The 17,059-nt window shown below is 47.1% G+C and overlaps 1 protein-coding gene across 1 annotated transcript in view; it reads right to left on the reverse strand.

Moving 5' to 3' along the window:
- The window catches only part of BCOR (BCL6 corepressor), a 174,850-nt gene that overhangs the window by 60,032 nt on the left and 97,759 nt on the right, over nt 1-17,059 (reverse strand). The gene's annotated exons all lie outside the window — the stretch shown is intronic.

Genomic DNA, 17,059 nt, shown 5'->3' on the forward strand with positions numbered 1-17,059 from the left:
CACTCCCGTTAACCCTCTCACACTGAGCTCGCAGCCTGAGGCTCGAAACCCGGCTCCGACACCATTAAGTGGCTGCTCCCTTCCATCCCGGGAGGATGTGCCGGAAAATGTGACCAAAATGTGACCGAGCCACTTCTCCACGGTTTCCTTCCATGACGGGCTCTGAAGCAGCGCTCTCAGCTAGGGCTGTGCACGACTGTACCCACTTACCAGGGCACGATTAGGGCTGTGCACGACTGTACCCACTTACCAGGGCACGACTAGCGCTGTGCACGACTGTATCCACTTACCAGGGCACGACTAGGGCTGTGCACGACTGTATCCACTTACCAGGGCAAGGCTAGGGCTGTGCACGACTGTACCCACTTACCAGGGCAGGACTAGGGCTGTGCACGACTGTATCCACTTACCAGGGCAGGACTAGGGCTGTGCACGACTGTACCCACTTACCAGGGCAGGACTAGGGCTGTGCACGACTGTACCCACTTACCAGGGCAGGACTAGGGCTGTGCACGACTGTACCCACTTACCAGGGCAGGACTAGGGCTGTGCACGACTAGAGCTGTGCACGACTGTACCCACTTACCAGGGCAAAACTAGGGCTGTGCACGACTGTACCCACTTACCAGGGCAGGACTAGGGCTGTGCAGGACTGTATCCACTTACCAGGGCAAGGCTAGGGCTGTGCACGACTGTATCCACTTACCAGGGCACGACTAGGGCTGTGCAGGACTGTATCCACTTACCAGGGCAAAACTAGGACTGTGCACGACTGTATCCACTTACCAGGGCACGACTAGGGCTGTGCACGACTGTACCCACTTACCAGGGCAAGACTAAGGCTGTGCACGACTGTATCCACTTACCAGGGCACGAATAGGGCTGTGCACGACTGTACCCACTTACCAGGGCACGACTAGAGCTGTGCACGACTGTATCCACTTACCAGGGCAAGACTAGGGCTGTGCACGACTGTATCCACTTACCAGGGCACGACTAGGGCTGTGCACGACTGTACCCACTTACCAGGGCACGACTAGGGCTGTGCACGACTGTATCCACTTACTTGGGCACGACTAGGGCTGTGCACGACTGTATCCACTTTCCTGGGCACGACAGTATCCACTTACCAGGGCACGACTAGGGCTGTGCACAACTGTATCCACTTACCAGGGCAAGACTAGGGCTGTGCACGACTGTATCCTCTTACCAGGGCACAACTAGGGCTGTGCACGACTGTATCCACTTACCAGGGCACGACTAGGGCTGTGCACGACTGTATCCACTTACCAGGGCACGACTAGGGCTGTGCACGACTGTATCCACTTACCAGGGCATGACTAGGGCTGTGCACAACTGTATCCACTTACCAGGGCAGGACTAGGGCTGTGCACGACCGTATCCACTTACCAGGGCACAACTAGGGCTCTGCACGACTGTATCCACTTACCAGGGCACGACTAGGGCTGTGCACGACTGTATCCACTTACCAGGGCACGACTAGGGCTGTGCACGACTGTATCCACTTACCAGGGCACCACTAGGGCTGTGGACGACTGTATCCACTTACCAGGGCACGACTAGGGCTGTGCACGACTGTACCCACTTACCAGGGCAAGACTAGGGCTGTGCAGGACTGTATCCACTTACCAGGGCACGACTAGGGCTGTGAACGACTGTATCCACTTACCAGGGCAGGACTAGGGCTGTACACGACTGTATCCACTTACCAGGGCACGACTAGGGCTGTGTACGACTGTATCCACTTATCAGGGCACGACTACGGCTGTGCACGACCGTATCCACTTACCAGGGCACAACTAGGGCTCTGCACGACTGTATCCACTTACCTGGGCACGACTAGGGCTGTGCACGACTGTACCCACTTACCAGGGCACGACTAGAGCTGTGCACGACTGTATCCACTTACCAGGGCAAGACTAGGGCTGTGCACGACTGTATCCACTTACCAGGGCACGACTAGGGCTGTGCACGACTGTACCCACTTACCAGGGCACGACTAGGGCTGTGCACGACTGTATCCACTTACTTGGGCACGACTAGGGCTGTGCACGACTGTATCCACTTTCCTGGGCACGACAGTATCCACTTACCAGGGCACGACTAGGGCTGTGCACAACTGTATCCACTTACCAGGGCAAGACTAGGGCTGTGCACGACTGTATCCTCTTACCAGGGCACAACTAGGGCTGTGCACGACTGTATCCACTTACCAGGGCACGACTAGGGCTGTGCACGACTGTATCCACTTACCAGGGCACGACTAGGGCTGTGCACGACTGTATCCACTTACCAGGGCATGACTAGGGCTGTGCACAACTGTATCCACTTACCAGGGCAGGACTAGGGCTGTGCACGACCGTATCCACTTACCAGGGCACAACTAGGGCTCTGCACGACTGTATCCACTTACCAGGGCATGACTAGGGCTGTGCACGACTGTATCCACTTACCAGGGCACGACTAGGGCTGTGCACGACTGTATCCACTTACCAGGGCACCACTAGGGCTGTGGACGACTGTATCCACTTACCAGGGCACGACTAGGGCTGTGCACGACTGTACCCACTTACCAGGGCAAGACTAGGGATGTGCAGGACTGTATCCACTTACCAGGGCACGACTAGGGCTGTGAACGACTGTATCCACTTACCAGGGCAGGACTAGGGCTGTACACGACTGTATCCACTTACCAGGGCACGACTAGGGCTGTGTACGACCGTATCCACTTATCAGGGCACGACTAGGGCTGTGCACGACCGTATCCACTTACCAGGGCACAACTAGGGCTCTGCACGACTGTATCCACTTACCTGGGCACGACTAGGGCTGTGCACGACTGTATCCACTTACCAGGGCACGACTAGGGCTGTGCACGACTGTATCCACTTACCAGGGCACGACTAGGGCTGTGCACGACTGTATCCACTTACCAGCGCACGACTAGGGCTGTGTATGACTGTATCCACTTACCAGGGCACGACTAGGGCTGTGCACGACTGTATCCACTTACCTGGGCACAACTAGGGCTGTGCACGACTGTATCCACTTACCAGGGCAGGACTAGGGCTGTGCATGACTGTATCCACTTACCAGGGCACGACTAGGGCTGTGTACGACTGTATCCACTTACCAGGGCATGACTAGGGCTGTGTACGACTGTATCCACTTACCAGGGCACGACTAGGGCTGTGTACGACTGTATCCACTTACCAGCACACGACTAGGGCTGTGTATGACTGTATCCACTTACCAGGGCACGACTAGGGCTGTGCACAACTGTATCCACTTACCTGGGCACAACTAGGGCTGTGCACGACTGTATCCACTTACCAGGGCAGGACTAGGGCTGTGCACGACTGTATATACTTACCTGGGCACAACTAGGGCTGTGCACGACTGTACCCACTTACCAGGGCAAGACTAGGGCTGTGCACGACTGTATCCACTTACCAGGGCACGATTAGGGCTGTGTACGACTGTATCCACTTACCAGTGCAAGACTAGAGCTGTGCACGACTGTACCCACTTACCAGAGCAAGGCTAGGGCTGTGCACGACTGTATCCACTTACCAGGGCAAGACTAGGGCTGTGCACGACTGTATCCACTTACCAGGGCACGATTAGGGCTGTGTACGACTGTATCCACTTACCAGGGCAAGACTAGAGCTGTGCACGACTGTACCCACTTACCAGAGCAAGGCTAGGGCTGCGCACGACTGTATCCACTTACCAGGGCAAGGCTAGTGCTGTGCACAACTGTACCCACTTACCAGGGCAAGGCTCTGCCATCTAGGAGCCCAGATGGGGGGATGTAGAATCTGTAGTTCAGCCTGAACTATTGATCAGAATCTGGATCAGAATTCTCTGTGACTGATCGCTATTCACATTCTAGTCAGTGGGAAACCTTCCAGGATACTGCTCTGATCTGCTGGTCACGGGTGACTGGATGACCAGTGTCCAGACCACAGCTAAGGAGCCCAACTTTACTGCTCAGCAAGATAGGCTCAGTAAGGCTCAGTTCACACCAGCGTATAATTGTCCCATTTTCATCTGTATGGTCATTCATATGGCGCCCGTCTTCTACATCAGCAATTATTAAAATTAACAAGTCCAAATTCCTATGTTAATGAATCATGTATCCGTACAAATCAAACTCTATGCGAATGATCCATATTGATTCCGATTTTTTTTGAGAACCTATAGACTTGGATGGGCGAATAGGCGAGTCTCATCCAAAATACAGAGAAGACTAGTGTATGTTGCTATTTTTTTCATGCAGACATTCGGTCCACGTAAAAAAACAGTCACCTGAACAGCACAATTAAAAAGCATTTTTGATGGACAGCACTAAACCCGAATATAGGGCTGCGTGAACTAAGCCTTAGGGCTCGTGCTGACTGCAATCCGATTAAACCTCGGATCACACTAGGACCAATGTTATTCTATAGGGCAGTGGACAGGTCAGATTTTTTCCTTGGACAGAGTCATTTGCATTGGATATTTGGATCCCACTCAGCCATACAAGTCAACGAGTCTGTGTAAAAAATCGGGCTGCACTCAGATTACATTTGAGTGCAGTTCAATTTTCATGGACTGGCAGAATGGAGAATTTTTTTTTCTATCTTTTCATCTGAGAAAATCGGAGCACACTATGATTACACTCTGATCAAACTCTGATCAAAGTGTGATTAGCATCAACAAACCAATTTTCTCAGATGACTAAAAATGTGGTGGTGTGAATTAAGGTTTAGAGTTAATGGTGATCGGATACATCAGGCACTATCTGACAAGTAAACACGGACCACTGTCAAATACAGGTGGTAGCGTGTGGCTGCTAACTTTAATGGGGTCTGACAAAGTTTTGGGGTATTATTGATGGCAAGAATGTATCTTGTTCTATAGTCTGTACAAGATTATTAAAAAGCCTAATTAGTGTGAACAGCACCTTATTCAGCTGACTCCTTCAAATCTCATATAGGCAACTAAGTGGGCATGGTTATTGCTTGAAGAAGGCAACACTTTTAAAATACAGCATGCCTGTTCCTTGTTCCCCCCAACAGCAGATGTTGGAAGACAGTCATGCTGAACCCATATAGGCAACATTGAACCTAATCCAGGCCCACAACAGAACATACAAGGGTATATGCCATATGCATATGGGACATTTATGACATATCAAAAGTATATGCCATAATCATCTGACATTTCCAGAACTCCCACTTATAAAGAGAATAGGGGTTCCATTCTATGCGATTTTCTGGAATAGCCAGGTTTTTACTAGTCCCATGGCTGCACTTACACATGGCCACCTATTTATCTTATCTTTTCTGGAATACCATGAAGGAGTCAGGAGATTCCCATTGTGCCATTACATGCAGATCCCAAAGATAGCCTCACATTGCATCATTTACATGTCCCTACCCCAGTGCTATGGGTGCCACCTCTCGGACTTAAGGCCCCGTCACACATAACGAGATCGCTAGCGAGATCGCTGATGAGTCACGTTTTGGTGACGCAATAGCGATCTCGCTAGCGATCTCGTTATGTCTGACAGGTAGCAACGATCAGGCCCCTGCCGTGAGATCGCTGATCGTTACAAAGCTTCCTGGACCATTCCTGGGTCGTTGCGCTCCCGCTGGGCAGTGTGCATCGCTGTATTTGACACCTTGTCAACGACCTCGCTAGCGATTCAGAACTGAGACACATTGAGGTGCATAAATTGGACTTTTCTGCGTTCATCGTCCCTGATTGGTGGTCGCTACTGCGTCCTTGTTTTTTTCAGATCCCACCAGCGTTCTCCGGCTGTGACTCCACTTTGAACAAATCAGACATCTTTAGCGAAGTAGGTATTGTTTGGGGTTTCAAATGAGTTTCCATTTTTAATTAATTTATAGGACATCTACCAATTATCTGCTATCATTGCTCTTCAGGGAGGGAGGACTTGGCTTCAATAGCGATCTCGTTAGCGATCTCGTTATGTGTGACGGGGCACCAGGACCGTTAAAATACTGGCAGCAGTTGTCGCGGCAGGTCTTCGCATCATGGGTGTTTCTGCCATGTCCCACTGGTTGAAGGCCTGCAATTGCAGGATCGTTTGCACGCTATTCACCGAGCTCCACTTCCCCATTGGCTCGGTCCACAGAGTCCACAAAGCCAGGCGTACAGTACGTAATTGCATCACGTCGACGAAGAAAGTTTTGAAGCGTGCAACAGGCCAAAAGAACAGTCTATTGATTTAAGCTTCATGTTAATTGGCGTATGAAAAACTCTGAAGCGGTTGGCCACGACAGCGTGTCAAAAAACGTGCTGTGTGGGTGTGCACGAGACCCCTAAAATATCTGCCCATGCAAAAGCATATATATACAGATAGAAGCCAAGCCCTCCCTCCCTCCCTGAAGAGCAATGATAGCAGATAATTGGTAGATGTCCTATAAATGAATTAAAAATGGAAACTCATTTGAGACCCCAAACAATACCTACTTCGCTAAAGATGTCTGATTTGTTCAAAGTGGAGTCACAGCCGGAGAACGCTGGTGAGATCTGAAAAAAACAAGAACGCAGTAGCGACCACCAATCAGGGACGATGAACGCAGAAAAGTCCAATTTATGCACCTCAATGTGTCTCACTTCTGAATCGCTAGCGAGGTCGTTGACAAGGTGTCAAATACAGCGATGCACACTGCCCAGCGGGAGCGCAACGACCCAGGAATGGTCCAGGATGCTTTGTAACGATCAGCGATCTCACAGCAGGGGCCTGATCGTTGCTACCTGTCAGACATAACGAGATCGCTAGCGAAATCGCTATTGCGTCACCAAACCGTGACTCATCAGCGATCTCGTTATGTGTTACGGGGCCTTTAGAGTCAACGTGAGAGCAGCCTGCAGACCAGCATGTCTGTCACTGAATGGTTAGGCCGCACGTAGTGTACCCCAGATCTATCGTGTTTGCCAAGTGGTTTCCTGCTTTATGCTAGTGGCCCAGTGAGATGCAATCACTAGCCTAGCATCTCTGGACATAGAGGTTAAGGTCTATGGAGATGATATAGTCCTGAGAGTCTCTCTGGCAGCCGCATTGCCATTCGGGCCACAGGAACCACACCACCTAGTACTGGCCCTTTCAAAAGGGAAGTTTCAATTTTATTCAGGCAGCGGCAACTCCTGTCCATATGGACATCATAGTGGGAAGGAGGATCCCCCACCCAGGACTCCTTTATATAATCTAAAATGGAAATAGGAGCTGAGCTCTGGTTTTGGCAAATTTGAGCCTTCCATGTATTATATATTTGGCCACGGATGGCTCCCCCAAGCAAAATCAGCTGTGTGCGGGAAGCAAGACCTGATTCTCTTCATGGCTACAATGTAAAAGGGATTGTCTCTAATTAGACAACCCCTTAAGGCATCAATTCCTACCAATTTCAAGAGCACAATTCTGGAATAGGATATGGCCTTTTTTTATATACTGTATATAACGTCTGCTCAAATGTCCGTGATAGGGAAAAAAAGGATATTGAAGTATAGCTGACAGCTATATCCAATGTGCAGTCTGCAGATGGAATAAATAAACATTTAGGGCTCATGCAGATGTCCGTGGATTTCGGGCCAATCACGGACCACAATGAGTGACGATCTTACATCATCGCTGCACCCAAACCAGAGAGGGGAGTCGGAGCTGGATCCGGGGTAGTGACCTCTATCTTTATTTTTCTTTGTATTAGTTTCTGATTGCTTTGAGACCATTTTTCTACAATTGGAATCCCCATAAAGGGAACCTATCACCAGAAAAAACACTATTAACCTGCAGATATGGGGTTAATCTGCAGGTTAATAGTATTATTATGCTGCCCGGCGCCTGCACATAGCCTAACGCTGCTGGGAGAAAATGAACTTTATTCTCCCAGCAGCATTCCTGTTTCAGTCATGGGGGCGGCGCCGGTTCAGTCACCGCTCTGAGTATATGGAGCGGCAACTGTAACCGCACCCCCGGCTCTGACTGACAGCCTGTCCCAATTCAGAGGGTGCGTCAGTCAGGGCTGAGGTGTGGTTACAGCTGCCGCTCTGTATACTTAGAGTGTAGACTGAACCTGTGTCGGTGCAGCCCCCGTGACTGACACCGCACCCCTGGCCTTGACTGACAGCTGGCCCCAATGCATAGCCAGCGTCAGTCAGGGCATGGGCGTGGTTTCAGTCACAGGGGCAACGTTGGCATTGGTTCAGTCACAGCTCTGAGAATACACAGCGGCAGCTGTAGCCACATCACCGGCATTGGAACCGACTGTCAGTCAGTGTGGTTACAGCCGCCATTGTATTCTCAGAGCAGTGACTAAATGAGCGCCGGCGCCGCCCCTGTGACTGAAACGGGAACGCTGCTGGGGAGGATAAAGTTATTTTTTTCCCTTGCAGTGTTAGGCTACGTGCAGATGCCGGGCAGCGTAATAACGCTATTAACCTGCAGATTAACCCCATATCTGCAGGTTAATAGCGTTTTTTCTCGTGACAGGTTCCCTTTAAAGATGGAGGCCCTCAATGGTCCATGGCACATCGTGCACTCTTTCTTTCTCAAATCATTCCTTAACAACGTTTGCAGTGTGCCAAAGTGCACTATCCTGTTCCCATTGCTCCAAGGAGCAGTACTGATGCTTATGTGCCTATGGTAGGTGCTTCCTATAGAACTGATCTTCAGCAATGTGTGCTACACTAGTTATTCGGAGTAGTGGAATAAGTGGGGTGGCCTTTGCTTCCACAAGCATCAATGAGTCTTGGGCACCCATGACACAGTTGACGGTTCACTAGTTCTTTTTCGGGACCATTGAATATAAGACCTTACTGTATGGTGATGTTCTGACCCAGTCGTCTAGCCATCACCATTTGGCCCATTCCAGTGTAGTTCAGATCTTTACACCTGACAGGTGCCATTTTCCTGAGATAAGCAATGCTATTCATTACACCTGTCAGAGATTATAATGTTATTATGGCCCACTGGTGAATATAGAATTTTGCAGTTAATATTTCATATTTATCAACCATAAATGACGGTATATGTTGTATATCACCACTGAAGTTTTCTCTTCAAAACTGCAACACGTGGAAAGTATTTCCAGTGACTTGTGGCGGGTTTGTTCCTTGAATGACCTCCAATTGCTCGCATGGATATTGACATCCAGAGCAGCACTTGTTGGCGGGAGGGTGGAGTGAGGGGTGGGACTGTTTTTAGAAACGTCTGTGTAGACGGCTGTTGACCTGCTTTATTCTGCTGCCTGTTTGGAAAGGAGGAGGTTTCAAGGTTCTCTTTTGCCTGGCTTATCCGGCTACACAGAGGTGACAAATCCTAGGTTTCCCTGGATTACCAGGGCCTGTCCAAGCAGCCTTTGTGATTTTTATATAAGGTGGAGCTGACTCACTGAGTCAGTCGTGTGTAATAAAAAGGCCGCACGTATCCACGTTTTGCAGTTGAGTAGCTGGCATTACAGACAGTAGGATCAGCTAAAAAATACATGTACAGTAACTTTTTACTATGCAGTATGAACATGATATGCGCTAACAGCTCTCAGCCCCAGCTACCGAAAATCATTAGCCTTAGGCCTCATTCAGACATATGTGATTCACGTCTGCATTCAGTCGTTATCATGGATAGAACACGCACCCATTATAGTCTATGGGACTGTTCACGTCAGACTGAGCGTCATGGCACAAACTTACCAAGGAAAGTCTACGGATTGGTGAAAAACTCAGGCAGCACACTGATGCCATCCTAGTTCTGTCCATTTTTCATTGTGATGAGAGAAGCTTGAGAAACTGTCATCGGTTTCTTTGCATACGAGAAAAGACGAAACACTGGTGATAAAAACTAACACACTGACCAAAGAACAGATGAAAATCTAATTCAAAGCCCTGATGAAAATCGCTCAGTTTTTCATGTTCACAAAAAACCCAGACATCTGAATGAGGTCATAGGGAATGGGCATATTATCTCATTAAAGGGAAAAGAGATGCCTAAATCCCTCAGATGCCTCTTAGTTTGGGGAACAAGCTGGATTGACAGAAATCCAACGAGAGATATAAGGGAAGAGATATCGGTATCCAGTGTCGGACTGGGGGCCAAGGGCCCACCAGTAACCAACTCCAGGGCTCCACTTTTCAGCTACATGCAAATGTGACATTATCCTTAATCACAAATGTATATACCGTATTTTTCGGACTCTAAGACGCACCAGACAATAAGACGCACCTAGGTTTTAGAGGAGGAAAATAGAAAAAAAAATGTAAGCAAAAAATGTGGTCATGATGCACTGTTATGGGGGAGGGGGTCTGCTGTTAATATCCTCCATCCTAGTATATATGGCTCTTCCTTCCTGTTATACATGGCCCCCATCACCATCCTGGTATGCATGGCACCCCTCATCCCCATCCTGATATGCATGGCGCCCCAATCCACCATCCTGGTATGCAATGGCACCCCAATCCACCATCCTGGTATACATGGCACCCCTCATCCCCATCCTGATATGCATGGCATCCCTCATCCAAGTATGCATGGCCCCCCTCATCCTGGTATGCATGGCACTCCTGATCGCTCTTCCTGGTGTGCATGGCACCCCTCATCCTGGTATGCATGGCATCCTTCATCTCTCATCCCTCTTCCTGGTATGTATGGCACCCCTTATCCCTCTTTCTGGTATGCATGGCCACCCTCATCCCTCTTCCTGGTATGTATGAACCCCCTCATTCCTCTTCCTGGTATGTATGGTCCCCCTCATCCTTCTTCCTGATATGTATGGTCCCCCTCATCCTTCTTCCTGGTATGTATTGTCCCCTTCATCCTTCTTCCTGGTATGCATGGCACCCCCCATCCCATGCTGCACACAAAAACACTAGTTCTACTCACCTTTCTTCCCTGTGTTCCAGCGGTGTGTCCTCCTCTGCAGTCTGCATTGATCTCAGTGTGAGCTGCGCATGGCGATGACGCCATGCGCCCTCACACTGTGAGATGCTGTGCCAGCAGAGTCACTGCTCCCCACGCTGGGACTGTGTGCATGGGGAGCAGTGACCATTGATTCTCTAATTGCGTGCACACTGTACCGCAACGTGGCTCCTGCAGCAGCCAGCGGTCAGCGTGCCCGCTATTAAAGTCCATGAATATTCTCTACAACCCACTCCCATGGGTTGTAGTGAATATTCATGGACTTTAATAGCGGGCACACTGACCGCCGGCGGCTGCAGGAGCTGCGCTGCGGTACAGTGTGCCGGCTATTAAGGAAAATTGATATTCAGTGCTCCACACGCCCATGGGCGTGGGGAGCAGTGAATATTCATATTCTTTAGTAGCGGGCACAGTGTAGGCTGCAGCAGGTGGCTCCTGCCTCCTGTGCCTGCTCCAAAGCCAGTGCCACGCCCCTACACCACCCACAGCCACCATATATACACCATATACATATAAACATTCAGACTATAAGAAACACCCCCTACTTTCCTGCAAAATTTTGGAGGAAGAAAGTGCATCTTATAGTCTGAAAAATACGGTAACAACGAACTGGGTAGATTGTTAAATGAATAAGATGCTGCCTTTGTCTGTACATAGTGATTCAAGCATATTGTGCCAAGTAATGCTCATATAAGAGGGTGATGGCCCACTCTTGCTCAGGGGCCCACGAGAGGTTTCTCCTGTTTTCCTGTGGGCCAGTATCTGTCTGTCAGTCATCATAGTCCTTAAAATGAACCTCTATTCCAAATCAAAAAGTTGACTTTACATGTCAAATGTATAGTCAACACACCTGGTTTCCTTCTTTTGGATGAACCTGCTGTCATTCCTCCATTCTGAAGTCACATTTATATCCTCCCAAAGTGGCTATCTTGGTCAATGAATGGAGAGAATTCTGCCCTTCATTAGGACCAGCACCATCAGCAGCATAACATAATCAACGCTAGCCATGTGAAAGATGATTGTTCAAAAGAAGGCCAACGGCTATGTTGATGATGCATTTGACATTTATTTAGGGTAGCTTTAATTTTTAAGTGTCAAAGTCTGCAGGATACACCAAGCTAAGTTTAAATTGGACATGTAGATAGATGAAATGATGACCACAATGCTCTAGACTGGCTCTGTTATTCCCCAATGCTAAATGCTACCTCTAAGTTGCAGCACTCTGTTTGCCATCTTGATAGCAGAAATCAATGTCTGCAGGCAGTCGCACTAGTAACTACATTTACAATGATGCATTGGCCAGATTATCTACCAAAGCTATAGTTCTATAAATCACTGCAAATTGTGAGCATGAGTCTGGATGCTCATATGCAGGTCTAAAGGTCACCATACACAGTCTTGGACTGCCCACAGGAGAACAGGAAAATCCTCCGGTGGGCCCCTGTGGAAGAGTGGGCCACCACCCTCTTATATGAGCAGTACTTGGCACAATATACTTGAATCACTATGTACAGACAAAGGCGGCGTCTTATACATTTTACAATCTACCCAGTTCATTGTGATATACATTTGTGATTGATAATAATGTCACATTTGCATGCAGCTAAAAAGTGGGGCCCTGGAGTTGGTTACTGGTGGGCCGTAGGCACCCCAGTCCGACACTGCCCATACACATTTAATAGTTCATCCAACAGCTATCTCTCCCGACTGCCCCACATGCTGGAGCGCTTTGTTTGGCCGAGCGTTCCTGTGTGGAGTATGAGAGCTGTTACCAGACTCCTCTGGCAGCTGATTATCTATGTGAATAACAAAAGAATCAGCTATTGGAATTTCAATGTGCAATTCCTTTTCTCTCCCAACAACATCTGTCAGAGGTGCATTGGGAGGCCCCCATATACATAAGACTATCGATCGACCCTTCTAATATCGGTGGGTTCTGCTGACTTTGGTCTAAAGTGGATAGGAGGGCCTTAAAAATCTCCATACAAATTTAAACCCGCAAATTCCAACAGGAGAGCAATAATAATTATCATAGTAAGGTTTGCGTATCCTTTCAGTGATATTTCCTCATGGCACCTTCCATGGTTTTTGGGAATATAACTTATATTACTAGTCATCCTTCAGTTGAACATTTATTTCTTACCTTAAAGGGCATCTGTCAGTAGGATCCATCCTCGTATGTCATCTACATGGGCATGTAGATTACAGAAAATTGAAGAAAACCATACCTTGATGTCTGTGAACTGATGTCTTATTCCAGAAAAATCCATGTTTTTATTAATATGTAAATGAGTTGTTAAGATCTATGGGACGGATATAGATCTCCCTTCTGCCCCCAGAGCTTATTATAAATGAAAGGAGGTGTTACCAGCATGAGACATCTAATGACTGACAGTCTGCTCTCCTGATCTACATGTCTCACCCTGGTAACGCCTCCTTTCAGTTATAATAAGGTCTGGAGGCAGATTCTCAGGAAGATCTATGTCCGGTCCATAGATCCTATCAGCTCATTTACATATCAAGAAAACATGGATGTCTCTGGAATAAGACATTGGATTGCAGACATCAAGGAATCATTTTCTTCAATTTTCTCTGACCTACATGCCCATATAGATGACTTAGGAGGGTTGATAATAATGACAGATTCCCTTTAAGAGTATTTTCAGTTTTGTTGATGCTTCATGGGTCATTATAGAGGGCTGTGCGTACATCATCTATTTTATTTAAATGCCATATAGAATATTATACAGTTAGGTCCAGAAATATTCTGCAACTATTCTGTGTCTACAACTCCTTTGGGGAACAATGTGTCTCCACGGTGGTAGACTATAAACTTTGTACAGAATGATCCTGCAGTCATATTGGTCCCCTACTTCTTGCTAATCCATCAAATATATACAGTGCAAAGCAAAGAAAAAGTTATATTGCAGTTTCATGGGCAGACAACTAGTGATGGGCGAGCATGTGCTGTTAACCCTTTCGGCATGTATCTTCAGCGTGCTCGGGTGTTATATTTGAGTCACTCCGTGTGCATGAGTTGCAACTGACTGCTTTAATACATGTGAGGAAAGCCTAAGAAACAGGCATGTGAGGAAAGCCTAAGAAACAGGCATGTGAGGCATTCCTCACATGTATTAAAGCTGTCAAACAGTCACAAATCATGCGCACGGAGTGACTCAAACATAACACCCGAGCACCGCTGAAGATACTCGGAAAACACCTGAGCATGCTCGTAAATCTCGAGTAACGAGCATGCTCGCTCATCACAACAGACAACTAATCTGCTGAGAAAAGTAGGTGAAAGTGGCTGTGCTAGTATAGTGGATAACTAACCAGAAACAGGACTATCTGGTTTATGTTCAAGTAGCTGCTATTAGTTACCGTTGTCTCCAGGCAGCCACCTTGTTGTATATATGTGTAATGGGAAGTGGCTGCCTGCCCAAGATGTTGCTCTCTCCTGGAAGTACGAGGTTCCTCAGGATCTACCAATTTTTTGCTTTGTATACCAAGTATACAAACTAGACTGGTGAGCCAGCTTATCAATCCAAATTACAACCAGATTTTAATTGTCTGCCTTACACCTCACAGCGAGATAACAAAAGCACGAGAGACAAATAGCTTGGCATCCTTACTGTATGAACAGTGCTTTGACTGACAGGGTCACTGGCGTAGAAGCAGAGATATTTCTTCATCTACTATCCCACATGCACTAACACTGTCAGTCACTGTGCTTCCTCAATGATTGCAGGAGGAGGTGTAGGTGATTGGTCTGCCACTCTGCACTTCTACCTGCAATCAATTAGTCTAGAACAACATGATTGGAGTTACTGGGGGAAAAAAGCAGGGTGAGGATCATTTACTTGCCAGGATTGTGTCCTCATCATATGAAAAAGGTGGATTTAACAGCAGATCATGTTCAAATGATTGACCTTCAAAATGTAAAACTATACAGTGAATATCTACTCTTAAAGGGGCTATCCATCGATGCTAACTTTCGCACGAAGAGGTGATGATGTTGCGTCTGCCCATACCTGCCGAAACATGTGTGCGATCAGCTGGTGACCGGTGGCAGCAAAACCTTTTATGATAGTTCTTTGGACACCTCCAATTCATATGCGCTATTAGATTGCATTGATTTTTCATCGTGATTAATCAGTTCAGGTCGGGAAACCCATTGCCAGCCCTTACATCGCAGTCAGCACACAGACCATGTTTAACAGATGTCTTAATTTGCCCTTATGTTTGAAGAACTTGGCACTCAAAGATGTATTTTTCACATAAAGAAGTATTTAATAGCAATCCACAGTGAAACATATATGAGGTTTCGGTCTCTGCTAGACTATCCTCAGATAAACAGATTGCTTAAGGGGTGAATTACTTAAGACCACTTTCCCATGCTCATTAGTGCTTTTTTTGTTACACAATTCTGATATATGCTGAAAAAAGAAATGTTGAACTGCCATGTTAGATTTTTGGGACAATCTTTGAAAAGTCATTTATGCTAAAAGACATGTCTACATCCCCTCAAATCCAGACCAGTCCAGATATGATGGCAGTGACTGATCAGTGCGCCAACCATTAACGATAAGTCAATCAGAAAACGACAGTCTGTGGTCACTAAAGCCCATGAGATGCTACTGGATGCCCTGTGATACCTGCGCGACCACGCATCTAATCCTATGGATTTTTCCCATATGATCTTTTTTTCTAATCAGTGTAGATTTGTTGACGAAGTTTCCACACACATATCTATATATAACATAGACGTAGGATTGTATTGCATGCATTTATTCTTAATACATCCATAATTGTCCCGTAACAGGTTTATAAGACTTCCCAGTTGACTTGTTTTCACATGTCAATAATTAACTTTTCGTGCTTGTACAGCTCATGGGCAATTAACTTACATTGTCTAGCATGCTCTTAGGTAAAAGATTTCTTGGTGATTTTCAGTTCTGCGTTATTAGGCTTTGTTCATACTGGCATCATGGCGCTGTGCCGTTTGACCCAATGGAAACCTGACTCCTCTATATGTCGATGGGGGGTTTTGAAATAAGGGATTTGTTTTATATAGGCCTGGTAAGAACAGAACCCATGGCGGCAGTATGAACAGAGACATATAGAAAATCAAGCTATAACTAATCTTTGCACCTATCTTGTCTAGGCGAGCAGACCAGCCAAGGTTACGTTCACACGTTGCATCTCCACCGCCGACCTGCTGCAGCAGAGATACCACAGTGGCGTGCGGATATCATTGCGATAAAGTGGCGGGGGAGCCGCAGTTTTCTCCCTTTGCATTGCAAACAGTGAAATCCGTACCTACATTCCCAATATATATTGACAAGCTGCAAATCTTAAACCCGCAGCTGCTCTCAATTTACAGTGCAGATACATTTTGCAGCATGTGCATAAGATTTCTTAAAATCCTATGCAGTTTGCTGGACTGTAAAACACAGCAGACTTTCCTCAAGCAAATACAAAGCAGAACTTGCCTGAATATCACAGATATGGTTAATGACAGAAATGTTTTGATTCATAGATTTATGATACTTGATGAGATGCAGCGCAATTATATACGGCTATATAGCTCTAAAATTAGAAAATTGCCATTCACTCAGGATATTATCGCCCGCTTCCTTCCTCCAGCCAGTTCATTATTTTAAAATACATGGCGGGGTGAGGAGACAAGCTAACGAAATTTAGGACTCTCCCAGATGCACGATTGAGACTAAACCAGTAGAGGATTCATACCTGATTTATTGAAAGAAATGAAATATTTATATGGCTTTCAAGTGCAGTCAGTCATCGTATCCGGGAGCAGTGGCGTGTGCGCATAATCCGACATCCTCTGGAAGCTGCCGTTTACAGATTCTCAGGGCTGTGCTGCTGGGTGGGCCCCGTGCCCACTATATATGCAACATCACAAGGGAACCTGAAATCCTCACTTTATTCCAAATGAAGGGAAATGGCAACGGACAGAGGAAAACATATGTTTAATGTGTAGATTTTGTGCTATGTAAATCCAGTAACCTGTCTAGGTTCACAAATTGTCAGATTATCTAGTATGTAAGCACGCCAATAATGTCATGCTCCGTCAGATGCCGCTTACGAAGGCTT

This window comes from Phyllobates terribilis, unplaced genomic scaffold, assembly GCF_046119375.1.
Source record: "Phyllobates terribilis strain yellow unplaced genomic scaffold, ASM4611937v1 Scaffold_2__4_contigs__length_985480577, whole genome shotgun sequence".
In the NCBI taxonomy this organism is placed as follows: domain Eukaryota; kingdom Metazoa; phylum Chordata; class Amphibia; order Anura; family Dendrobatidae; genus Phyllobates; species Phyllobates terribilis.